The sequence below is a fragment of the Ailuropoda melanoleuca genome, chromosome 2 (genome assembly GCF_002007445.2).
Source record: "Ailuropoda melanoleuca isolate Jingjing chromosome 2, ASM200744v2, whole genome shotgun sequence".
NCBI lineage: Eukaryota > Metazoa > Chordata > Mammalia > Carnivora > Ursidae > Ailuropoda > Ailuropoda melanoleuca.
In genome coordinates this window covers 18,601,998-18,615,152 of record NC_048219.1, presented here as the reverse complement: position 1 = coordinate 18,615,152, position 13,155 = coordinate 18,601,998, and the positions used below count along the sequence as shown (strand labels likewise).

Genomic DNA, 13,155 nt, shown 5'->3' with positions numbered 1-13,155 from the left:
AGAATACTTTGATTACATTTAGAGACCTCCCAGATAATTCAGGATAATCTCCCCATCTCAAGATCCTTAAATTAATCACACTTTTTTTTTTAAAGATTTTATTTATTTACTTGTCAGAGAGAGAGACAGCCAGTGAGAGAGGGAACACAAGCAGGGGGAGTGGGAGAGGAAGAAACAGGCTCCCAGCCGAGGAGCCTGATGTGGGGCTCGATCCCAGACCTCCGGGATCACGCCCTGAGCCGAAGGCAGATGCTTAACGACTGCGCCACCCAGGTGCCCCCACACTTTCTGCCACGTAAGGTAATAGTCAGAGTTTCCAGAGGTTAGGAAGTGGATATCTTTGGGGTCCTACCACAATGCTGTTTAAGCAGAGAGTGGATAACCACATTATTTTCTTAACACTATTAGGAAAAAAAACCCCAAGTTTATAACATTCTATGATTTATTGATCAGTCATACCATCCACTTCTTGTGTTTTTTTGTGAAGATAGAATATATTTCGTTTAAGGTATGATTTAGAAGTAATATTTTTTAAAAATAGCTACAGCCTGACATGATTTATTGAATAATACATTCTTTGCCCCATTGATTTAAAATTCACTTTTCAGCAAATGCTACACTTTTTTTTTTTAATTTTATTTATTTATTTGACAGAGATAGAGACAGCCAGCGAGAGAGGGAACACAAGCAGGGGGAGTGGGAGAGGAAGAAGCAGGCTCATAGAGGAGGAGCCTGATGGTGGGGCTCGATCCCATAAGGCTGGGATCACGCCCTGAGCCGAAGGCAGACGCTTAACCGCTGTGCCACCCAGGCGCCCCAGCAAATGCTACACTTGAATCTGTAACTTGACTTTATTCATTTCCGTTAATCTATTTTGTAGATTTCTACACCTGTGCTATATACTGTTTTATTTACTGCAGTATTTAGAGTAAATATTTATAGTTGATAAATTCAGTACCCCCAATTCTTTTTCAGTTTTCTTGGCTAATGGCTCTTCTGCTGTTTTCTTTGTCATTCTGTATTTCAACTTAAAAAACTTTCTTATCATTTTAATGTGGTCATGGGAAGAGAGGAGATAGATGGAATTCTAATTGTCTGCCTTCCAGAATGATCCTCTCATCCTATTTTTTATTCTAGTGATTTTACTTATTTTTATTGAGATTTTCCTTTTTCTGTTGTTGAAATCATATGAAAGTTTAATTCCAGACATCTAATATTTCAAAACTTCTCACAATTAAACTTTAGAACCACATTATCAATTATTTTTGTACTTAACCATACATTTTATTGGCTTTATTTCTCATTACATTTTCTTATATATCTTCTCCCTTCTTGAGTTCATTTTTCTGGCTTATTTTTTTTCTTGGCCAGAATCAATCTTTAAGTAATTTTTTAAAAATTTAATAAAGGGTTTTGTGGTGATATAATTTCTGTGTCTTTGAACATGCCTTTCTTTTGTCATCATATATGAGATAAATTATAGTTAGGCAGTTGGTAGAATTCTTGAGTTATAATAATACTCTCTTAGAATTCTGTAAAAATTGTGCCACTGTCTTTTCTCAGAGCATTGAAGATGAGACGTATGATATCAGTGTGGTTTTCTTTTCTTTTAAGCAGCCTGATTTTTCTCCCCCATCGGGAAGGTTGTAGTTGTTTCTCCTTGTTCTTGGAGTATCAGCCTATGTCTAGGCTTGTGTGTTCTTTCAGTCATACCGCTGCCTAGCACTTAGACTTATATGATATAAGGCCTGAAGTCTTTCTTCAACTCAAGGAAATGATCTTCTTTTTCTTCCGTGATTATTGCATTCATAAACACTGTTGTCTCTTTCTGGAACTCCTGCCAGATTAATTTTGGGTATTCTGGGGCTCTCTGTTATATCTTGTATCTAGTCTGATTACTTAACTAATCTTCTTCTTCTCCACCTCCTTTTCCTTCTTCTCGTCATTCTCAAATGAGCTGGGGTCTTGCCCAGTTCAGCCTTTGACTTCTACCCATATTAGGGATAAATTTTCCACTTTCCAAAGAATGTGGAATGACTGCCATTCCATGTGGAGAGAACCAGCTTAGTTCCTGATGTCCTTTCATTTGCTTCTGAACTGATGCCCATGACCTTTGTTCACTCTCTGATCCTCTGAGCTTGGGAGTTTCTAGGACCCTTTTCGGGAAACCTGTGCACTTTCTTCTTAGGAGGTCTGTGCAGAATCATAACTTTGTCAGCACTAATCAGCTTTTCCTTACCCACATCCCATCTACATTACATCTCCCTCATATTTTCCAAAATGTCGGCTTTATAGATGGCATCTTTCTGTGGTTTCCAGCACTGCCACACATATTTTGTTATATAAATTTTTGGGGGGTGAGTGGCAGGAAATGTATGTGTCCAATTTACCATCTCAGAGACCCAAAGCTCCAGAGTGGAAATAGAGGGGAATGAAGCATCATATGGATTCTGGACCAAATGACCTTTCAGCCTCATCTAGCTCTTGGAGGTTTTTCTCTAAAGTCTAAAGAATAAAGCAGCATAATTAAAGGTTTGAGAATCATCTTTCACAAAAATGTTCTGAGAGATAGGGTTTAATTTGATCAGGAGAACAGAATGAGGTGAGACAAATGGTGAGTCACATTAAACGTGCTGAAGATGGGGCAAGAGGGACCAAGCTTAAATTACAGCCATGGTGACTCGGGTTGGTCACTGCGAAGACCATTTGACTCTTAAAAAGTTGTGTGATATCATAAGGCATTGCAAAGCCAAGTGAAGAAGCTTCCTTCCTTCTCTGGTAGTTTTCTGGAGGTTCAGGACTGTTCTGTTTAAGGGAAGAGGGTGGACTGAGCTGCCTTCTGGGTTCCCTGACAGCCTTGGGATATTATGATTATGACATCTCAGTGCAGGTGATGTTGGATGGGGAATAAAGAATGGCAGCAGATAAACTCCCAAGGGTGAAAAAATCTTGTCTTCACCCAGCCTTACTGATTATTATTTTTTTTGAATGTGAGAGACTGTTTTTGTCAGGAACACTTTCTCCAGATCTTTAAAACCGAATGGAGACATCTTTAGTTTCTTCCCCAACATGCTGGGAAGGACAGGAATTTCAGCGGCTCCCTCTTTCCCTGCAGCGGGAGGCAGCTCTGGCACCCAGCGTGGCTGGAGACTCTGTCCACATCCCCTGGCAGTCCCCTCCCCCAGGGCTGGGTACAGAGAGAAGCTGGGAGAGGGCATGGGGCCAGACTCAGGAAAGGAGTGCCGGGCTCCCTGTGGTAGGTCTGATTGTCACATTGCCTCCTGGGCTCAGGTCGCTGGTGGCCTCTGGAGAGCCAGTTCCAACCTGTGTGGCTGGTGACATTTCCGGCTGCCAGTGCCCAGCCAATCAGGGACGGGCCCAGCTAGCTAGGGCGATGACACATGAAATATGATAATTTTCTGCTAAAGAGCCCTGGAAGAGAGGAGAGAAGAGAGCGTGTGTGTGGCTGGGAGGGCTCAGCATAGGCAGCGCCTGCCATGAGGTGGGAGGGGGACAGCGCATTGGTTCTAGTGGTTTGCCAAGGGAAAGAATGGGCCCTGATGTTAGGGCTAGAGGGACACAGCCCAGGGAGTGCCTGTAGGAACCCCAGGGTTGCTCTTCAGGTAAGCTGCTGCTGCTGCTGCTGGGTGGGGACCAGAGGAGAAGCAGCCAGTGCCATTCTGGAGCTGGGGGCTCCCAGGGTGAAAAAGAAACTGTAAAGGGCATTTTCCTTCTATTCAAACATAAGTGAGGTTAGGAGTGTTGGTTCCCTCTCAGTGCTACCTCTTTAAAAGCCAAAACAAAACTGGAACAAGTACCATCTGGGTGGCTGAAATACTTAATGAATAATTAAAAAAAAATTGGGGCTGGGATTACCTCCCCCTCCCCCACTGCATTTTTCTACCTCTGTGCTCAACCTGGCCCTGAAAAAAAAAAGTGTTGTTAACAAAATCTTGAAGAAAGGCCTGAGTCTGAATCTTAGAAACTCTCAAGGTTCAGGGGATAGTTTTGATTACAGATTGTGGTTGGAGAAAAAAAAATGTCTTGGAATAAGATCTGGTCCTAGATTACATTATATTTTAGAAATAGTGCCAGAATGATCCTTTAGCTTGAGGACATGGCACCTGAGGCTGTGGGCAAGATAGGGCAAGAGTACCCTGTGGTTAACTCTTGAGGTGGCACAAGTCTCCACTTCCTTCAGTCCCTTTGGCAAGCTTCCTGGTCCTCTGACAGCAGTGAGGGGCTTGTAAGGGGTGACAGGTGTCCCCTGCATTGTCTGACCCTGTGAATATGTGTGTTCAGAAAGGAAGGATCATAGTGTTTACATAACATGCTGATTAGTCACCGAGAAGCCCATCACTGCAATAAATATGTATCTCCAGTTTTATACCCTGCATTTGCATTCTCTCTCTCTCTCTTTCGCTGTATCTTGTTAAAAAGCCGCAGATAAATGAAATCATAATCACTTTGTGCAAGCCTGTCCTGTGGCTTTAGGCATGGGACCAGCCTCCCGCGCTTGGAGGAATAGCTATTCGGGAGTGATAATTGGTGTACTGTATCTTTAAAAGGTTAAAACCCCTTTCAAAAAAGGGTCTGGACTCATAGTGGAAAAGACAAGCGAGGCATGGGTTGGCTCTGGATTCAGCAAACAGCTGCTGATTAGATTCTGTGTCTGCGGGCTGAATTTATTCCGTGTTTTTCAGCAGCAGGAATTCAAGAGGGATGCTACTGTTTGGGTTTCTGATCGTGATTTATATTTATTCAGAGGAATAACAGAGGGTGGATCTGTTCCCGGCGCGAGCATGCTCACAACCAGCCGACTCTCCCATTATCCAGCTGCCTAGTTTGGTGCTTCAATGTACACGTACGTTCCGTGTGCACATGTGTGTATACAAACACGCATGCATGCCTGGATGGACATACGTATGCACACGTTATTTTTTAAGGACAATTCTTTCAATAAGGTCTTTACCCCTTACTTGAAACAGGTGTTCATGAAAAAAATGCACAAAATCCCGACTGGCCGGAATAATTCATGAAGAAGGGGCTGGATCCGTGGGTCAGAGAACACAGGACCAGTTTGCCATCCCAAGGCCGAAGGTAGGGGACTCTGGATTTTTATTCGGCGGATGGATTCCTTGCGCTCGATTTTATTTATTGTGCTTTTGCCTGCGGCCGCCACGGGGAAGCGGAATAGCGGGCTGCGATTCCATCTTGTCGTTGCCTTTCTTGGGCAAGGTGTCCGGGTGGGCGGCCGCGCGGCGTGCGGTGCCCTCGGTGGGCTGAGCGGCTGCTCGGCCTGGTGCCGGGGGAGCGGCGCGAGCCTCAAGTGACCCCCGCGCGTCAATCCGGGCGGCCGGGGCTGTAACCCTGTGCGCGCCGCGCGCTCCCCGCTCCCCCGCCGCCGCCCCACCCGCGCCCCGGCCCGCAGGCTCGCTCGGGAGCATCCGAGGCCGGCGATCGCCTCGCCGCCCGGCACCTGCGCTTTCTGCTGCTGCCCTGGCTGTCGCCCCGGGATGGTTCAGGGCGACCCGAGCGGTCTCTGCTGCCGAAGAGGAGATTCGGGGGGCGGGGGGATGATGGGTGCCAAGGCAGAGGGAGAGCTTTCCCTTCTCCCCTTCACCGCCCTGTTCTAAAGCAGAATCGCAGGCTGTCTCCCCTGCAAACAAAACCGAACAGAAAGCAAACTCCTGCTCTGTTGGGGATTCTTGCCTTACCGCCAGCAACGCCGGTGCCCCCCTCTCCAAGCTGTGCCCCACATTTGACCATCTTTTAAAATTGGAAACACTGGTGGTGCTGAATGGCCCCGGCTGAGACTGCACGGGCTGCCTGGGGACTGCTGAGCGTGGCGGACAGCCTGAACCCACATAGCCTCGGACCTAAGTGGTGTAGAGGGGCTGGGAGGCCGGGCGCTGGTTTCGTTGAACGTGGCTCCATCGGTTAACGTTGCAGGCCAGGACAACTTCTGTGGCTCGGCCCTCCCTTGAACTTTGGGGGCAGTGGTTGCAGGCAGGAGGGTCTGTTCTGGCAGCCCTTGGCATTGTCACAGCAGCAGCCAGGTGCCCCCCCTGCCCCTACCCCAAGCCACATCGTGTGCTTCGGTTGTGGGTTGTGTTAAAACTGGCTAGCTTTTTGGGCTTGGGGGGGGGTGGCGGAGAATGGTGTGTGCGCTGAACTGATCTCCAGGGAGCCTTCTCCAGCCCTGTCTGTGTGATTATGTAACCTCAACTAATGATCAGACCGTGCACCCCACCGAGCAGCTCCCCATCATTTCCCGGTCCTCCCCCGGACTGAAGGAGTTGGGTCCCACATTTTAGATATTTTTATGTAACTATGTGTATGCTGGGGGCGGGGAGAGTGCGGGGGAAAGGTGGAACAATTTGAGCAACTTCTGTGAAACACCCGGAGGCAAAGACCACGTGTTTATGGGGGACAGGGTGGCGTTGGCTTGGGATTGCTGTTGATCTGAAGACCCTCCCACATCCCTTTCAGCTGGTCATTGCTTGTCCGAATTTTCCTTTGGTCATTCCACCCGTCTTGAACCCTGTAGAAGGTTGGAATCATCCCTGTAGGGCCCCTAGGTTCCTCACTGAACGGAGAACAGGAGCCTGAATCCAGGCTCACTTGCTTTAGGTCCCGGCTGTTCTTCATGCTTCCCAGAAGGAAGGAGTTTCTGCCCTGCTGGGGTTTCAGTTTTGCTCCGGGTTGGGCCACCCTGTGGGGCTTGAGAAAACCTCAGAGGCTGGCTGAGCTGCTTGGCCTTTGCTCTTTAAAACTGTGATGACTTTGGCAGAGGCCGGAGACCCTTTGCATTCTTGCATTAAAATGTTGTGGGTTTTTTTGGGGAGATAGGAGAATAGCTGTCCCATGGAGATATGGATATCCGCAGGAGGAGAGAAGGTGTGTATGACCCTTTACTGTCTGTTCTTCCTTCCCATTCTGTTTAGTGAAGGCACACAGAAGACCCAGAATAGTCACATGGGGCTCCTTTATCACACCCCTTAGCACTTCAGCCTAGGGCTGCTGGGTAGACTTGTTCACTTGATGGGAAAGTCTGGCCTCTTCAGACTCACATTGTTTCCCCCCCCAGCACCCTGGTGGGTCTGCTGTAAGGGCCTGGTACGAACGTGTACACACAGCAGCAGAACAGGCCCTGCTCCGCTGCTACTGGGCTTGGCTTGTCTCCGCCCATTGTGTTGCAGAGACGGCCACCCTCCTTGGAGTGGAGAAAGGGGTGCTGCCTTCGGGGTCCTGGCCGAGTGGGCTTTTGAGGCATTGAGTGTGTGACAGGTCCCGGCAAGAAGAAGATGCGTTTAGTCTGAAGTCCTGGCAGATTCCAGGCCCCAACTTGTGGGAGATAATGTAGAGAAAGCTGTGTGACAGCTGGATGGCTTTGAACTTGTCTCCCACTTATGCTCTGTCAGTTCCTGATGCCTTTTGGGTTCTTTCCTGTCTCCTCACTGTCCACCAGGGAGGCCCTGACATGCTGTCCTTCGTTCCGTTTCTGGGGGGATCAAAGCATGTTTGCAAATCCACAGAAGCGCAGGGAAGGTAGGGCAGGGGTCACTGGCTGCACTAGCAGGCAGCGCTGGTGTTTCTGGCCAGGCTCAGCCACATGTTGACCAACGTTGTGTTTCATCTGTGAAGTGCGTATCATCATCGTACCTTCCCAAGCCCACCGAAACATCTTGAGCAGAAAATGATACGGGTTGAAAAGTCACATGTGCTCTGTAGCTAGCCAGGATCAAGGCAACAGCAGAGCAATGTGATGCTCACATTTGCACAGTTTCACTCACCCAGTTGGGACCTTGGTGGTAAACCAAAGAGAGAGGTCATAAGGTCCATGAGCTACAGTTCGTAGATTTTGATCACTGCAGAACATTTCATATTTTCTTTTAGGAGTTTTCATTTATGTAAAGTTCTAAGGGGCTTTGTTTTAATTTGCCAAGTACCCCTAACAAACTGGAAGAGATTGACAGAGTACAGTGCGGGGCTATTAAAGCTCTCTTTGTTAAGTGCCAGTAAGAAGTACTAGCAATGTACGAAACAGAAAAAAATTTAAAAAAAAATGAAATACAATTTCAAAGGCACAGGCATTAAAAGCATAGAATTTTACGGCTATCTAATACAAGTATTTAATGTAAGCAATGCAATGAAATTTTATGTATTTTGATAGGTCTTCCAAACTCTGTTTTGTAGCCCAGTCACTGATGTTTACAATGACCTTTATGCATCAAGAGCAGTTTGAATGACATTCTGTGGGTCCCATCGTAGAAGGCATGAGATTGTGCAGTTAACCAAGTGTTTTTTGTTTTTTGTTTTGTTTTTTTGCATGATGCTTAAAGGAAAAAGTGCATTTATGACGGATAACAGAACCTTTGAGGTTTCTGGACAGCCACGGGCTTTCTGATCAAAATTATAACTATAAAGCACTCCTGTTGAAATTAATTGAGAACTTTATGACCTTTTGCTGAAATTTAGCAGGGAACCATTATGCTGGTATTAGCAGTGCTTATGTTCTAACATTTGATCTATAGAAAATCCTGAGAGGGAAACCTGTCTTCTTGTGACCAAAGACACGCTTAGAGTCTTCCCACTTGGTGACTTGAGTGCTGGAACTGATTGGAAGAGACCCGATGATAGAAAAGATGGGGCAGGAGAGGCTACCCCTCGTGGCATGCATCTCTTACGTCAGGGTAGGCACTGTGGGCTCCCCACTACCAGTGTGCTGTTGAAAAACTAGTCAGAAAAATGAGTTCAAGATGTCATAGCAACACTCTCACGCTACACTGTGGTCGTTAAGCAAATCAGACACTGTGCTCAAAACTGGAAGGATATCTGAGTTGCACCAGCAGCGCTAAACTTTGCCTGACCCAATGCCTATTTCCTAAGTTAACAGTTTACTCCAGAAACAAACGCGATAGGAAAAACAAAAGCAGAGGACAGTGAATTGAAGGCTGACACTTTTTAAAGCGTATTTTTGAATCTCATACATATGTCAAAAATGTGACGACACTAATTTAAAGTATCAGAAGAGTATCTGTTCAATTTCTCGGTGTACATAAATTCATCCTTTTGGTAAATCTTTTGAAGACATTTTTGAACTCGCTAAAAAAAAAAAACCCCAAAACCTGTTGACAACAGGCCATTGAATATGATCAGAAACGCTGAGAACGGTCCAGAAGTTCCATATATATAAGCAAGGGGTTACTGATGTACTAAGGTAGAGAAAAGGGTATTCTCCAAAATCAGGGGGCTTGGAAGGCAAAGGAAGTAATGGTGGGAGGTGACCGAACCCCACTTCCCAGAGAGAGTGGGGAGGGTCCCACTTGGGAATATGTGTTTGAGCCATAGATCCAGCTTGTTGGTAAAAGCCCTGCCTGCCTAGTGATGTGATTCTTCCCCTCATTACTAAGTGCTACGAAACAGCAGGTGTGGCTGGCATTCCTGTGAGAAGAAGGTCAGGAGTGGGGCTTTCCATCTACCCACATGTGCAGCGGAGACGCACTGAGAAAGACCCTCAGATCTGGGCAGCGAAGCCAGAGAGAAGCACAGGGAAGTTGGTCTCAGGAATCCTGGAAACTCTCTGAACGCACATGGGTCCTCGAATTGGGGTTCGGGACCAACTTTTAAAAAAACGGGTAATGTGTGCATGACTGGTAAGCAAAGAGTAGCGATGAAGCAAAGTAAAAGTGGTGTTATAAGGACAGGACGCGCTCTGCTGAGCCTCTGTCACAAAGGTGGGTCTATTCGCCATTCGTGGGACTCCCAGGCCTGGTGGGAGAGGCTGAGGCTATCTTAAGACCAGAGGCACCCTGATAAAGAGGAACTGATTGAATTTAAAAGGAAATTCTGACATCCTCCTCAATCAAGAGTCATTACAGCAGACCCCTGACGTTTTCTATGGCTAGATCTCAACCATTGGGCAGAGCCCCAAATTTGCAAATGCAGAAATATTTGTATAGGTCCTTGACTTCCTTCTGAATCTGGTTTCCGGCCAGAGAGGAGAGAGTCCCAGGAATATTCATGCACCACTGATTACTTGCCTTTTCAAGGTGCACTCAAGGAAATAAAGTTTTGCTTACTTCAGAGAGTTCCTGTTTTCCTGGCGGGGAGCTTCGACAAGGCTCCCTCTGTAGCGGAGAGACCTGCTCTGGCCCTGTAGCTTTGTGATGCAGCATTAACACTTGTGTTTCAGGAGAAGGAAGATTGTCACGAGGGGTTGTTCACAAATAGCTGAAAAAGTGAATGTTGAAGCTACAAACGCCAGGCATGGCTGGAGTTGCGAAAAAAAAACACATGCATGCAACCTCCCAAACTCCCTGCACTCCCTGGCCCTCGATATATACTTAATATACTCTCAGAAACTTCCCTGACTGTCAGCAAATCTCAAAGAAGAGAATTGGGGCATCACACAGCTGAGGCATATGGTAAAGGACTGAAAATGAGAGCATCACTACCGCAATCTAGCAAGAGAGACAGGACGGAGTCATTTGCTCCGTGCCCTCATTTTAAAGATTTCAGAGTTTGAGAAGATTCCAGGAGATTAAAAAACAAACAAACAAACCAGCATTGTGATTATGATGACATTAAATAAGAGTCAGAGCGGATGTACTCTGGCGGCTGGGGCTTGCTGCACCGTGCTGGAGAGCTTCTGGCAAGGGTGCTACTGGAGTGCTTTGGGTGGGAGCTCTTAGAATTTTAAGTGCGTTTAAGAGCTCCGCCAGTTACAACTGAGGAGATCCTCTTTGCCAAGCAACTAGAAGAGATGGGGCAGGAACCACAGCAATTTGTTATAGAAGTGTCTTCTTAAATTTTTCTCTATGAACCTCTTTTTAAGTAGCGTTGATAAAATAGCCACTAGATTCAAAAGAACACTTATAAACTGTAGATAAAGGTGTAAAGGTACTTACCAGTCAACTTACAAGAAATGTTATCTCTTACCTTTGAACAGTGATTCCCTGATCTATCCTGTCCCATCGCTTTCCTTTTGGGATAATCATTTTCTGGATATTTCTGTTTCTTTCCCCCATGCTTTTCTTTATTGTCTTACCCTCTTATGTTTTGTATTTCTACACAGTCTCTCTGGTTGTGTATGTCTGTGAACCTTATATAAGTGGAATTAGACCATTGGTAGTCCTGTGTTCATACTTAGCCCACGCGGGCCACCTTGGCTACACTGGTTGGCACACAAGGGAAATATTTCCGTATCTGTTGGTGGTAAATTGCTGATTACCTGACCCCCCCGTCCGCCTCCCCCCCGCCCCGAGTGCCCTCATGAGACCTCTTCAAGTCCCTTCACCTTCCTGAAGGGAATCATACCTTGCCCAGCCTGGGATCTTGGGACCCAGCTCCCACATTGTGTTTGGGATCCCCTCTGACTGTGGCGACCCGCGTTCAATATTTCATTCCTGGATCTGTTCCTGTTGTTGAGTGTAACTGACATTTTTGTCGCTTTGCTGAACTGTGATATTCCACTGAATGAATATATGGTGGTTTACATATCCTATGATTAACAGACACTGAAGTTACTTCCACTTTTTTTTTTTTTTGCTATTTTAAATTATGCTGCTGTGCGTATTCTTGTTCAAGCCCCCTCCCCCACCCCCGTGAACATGTATGAGCGCTTGCTCAGGGAATATACAGAGGAGTAGAATTACTGGTCATAGACTGTGGGCCTCTTCAGTGCTACTAGACTAGTTCAAAATTAACTTCCGTGATGTTGTGTGAATTTCACCCCAGCAAAAAAACTAATTTCTATTGTGTTTGACTGGTTTCTGTACCCAGGGGCAGTGTATGATCTTTCCTTTTGCTCTATATCCTTGCTAGCACTTTGTCTTGTTGGGTATTGTCCGAAATTTTTGCCAGTCTTGTGGGTGTGTAATGGTATCATATCTGCTTTTAATTTGTGTACATTTGGTTACTCAAGAGTTCAGCTTCTCTTCCTAGGCTTGTGGACCTTTTTGGGTGTGTGTGCGTGTATGTGTGCATGAAGTGCCTTTTCAAGTCTCTTGTCCATTTATTTAAAAATTAGGTAGTTTGTCTTTTTCTTATTTATTTGTAGAATTTATTTATGTATGCTGGAAACTATTTCTTAGTGTTGAAAATAACTTCTCCTAATTTGTGGAATAGTTCTGGATCCTTTATAGTATTTTTAGAGTGGCAGAAATTCTGAATTTTAATGTAATAAAATTTTATCAATCTTTCTTTTATCAGTGAACTTTTTGTGTCTTTTCAATGATGTCTTTCCCTATGGTAAAGTCATAAAATAGTCTCTTGTATTGCCTTTTAAAAGTTTTAGTTTTGCCTTTCATGGTTAGCATTTTCCCTTGAGAATGATGTTCTCTATGGATTTGGTATCGTTTATCAGGACGAGGAACTACCATTCTGCAGTAGTTTGCAAATTGTTTGTTTTTTTTTTAAATCACGAGTGGATCTTTTAAAAATACTTCTCCTGCATTTTTGGACAGAATTTATGTAATTTTTTTCCCTTTAATTTGTTAATGTCTGGTCAGCTATTTTTCAACGTAAAATTAATCTTGTTTTCCTAGAGTAAACCTGACTTGGTCATGGTGGATTCATTTTGTTACATGTTGCTAGATTTGTGTTACTGTTATTTTGTTTAGAAGTTGTGCATCTCTGTTCATTCATGAGTGTATTGGACTGTGGTTTTCATTTCTCATATTATTGTTGTCAGGCTTTTGTATCAAGTTCTGCTAGACTTGTGACGTGAGCTGTACAATGTTTTCTCTTTGTCTCTTCTCAAAAAGAGTTATGTGGGGCTGGATTCTTCCTTTCCTGGAGATTTTTAGCCTCCGGTTCCATGGTTATTGGGCTACTTCAGGTTTAATTTTTTTTTTCTGGAATTGATTTTGTAAGTTAGATTTTTTCTAAGGAATTTATCCATTTGTCTGAATTTTCAAAATTTTTACCATAAACTTATTTATAATATGCTTTTTTATCCTTTTGAGCTCCGTAGCATTTATGGTGATATATCCCCTTTTCATTTATAATGCTATTGTGGCTTCTATAATCTTTTGTTGAACACCCTTTTCAGAATTTTGTCTTCTTATTAGTCTTTTAAAGAATTGGTTGTTGACTTTGTGATCTTCTCTATCATTTATTTTGTTTTCTAGTTCATTAATTTCTATACTA

General features: G+C 44.9%; 1 protein-coding gene across 6 annotated transcripts in view; it reads left to right on the top strand.

Annotated features, from left to right (window-relative positions):
* The first annotated feature begins 4,617 nt into the window (after positions 1-4,617).
* Positions 4,618-13,155, top strand: part of HIVEP3 (HIVEP zinc finger 3) — a 376,034-nt gene continuing 367,496 nt past the window's right edge. For 2 of the 6 annotated variants that reach the window (XM_034650324.1, XM_034650329.1), the window contains exon 1: positions 4,618-5,100. The gene's annotated coding sequence lies outside the window, so the exon portion shown is untranslated. The remainder of the gene's footprint in view (positions 5,101-13,155) is intronic. The other 4 variants (XM_034650313.1, XM_034650309.1, XM_034650304.1 and 1 more) reach the window with 3 other exon arrangements.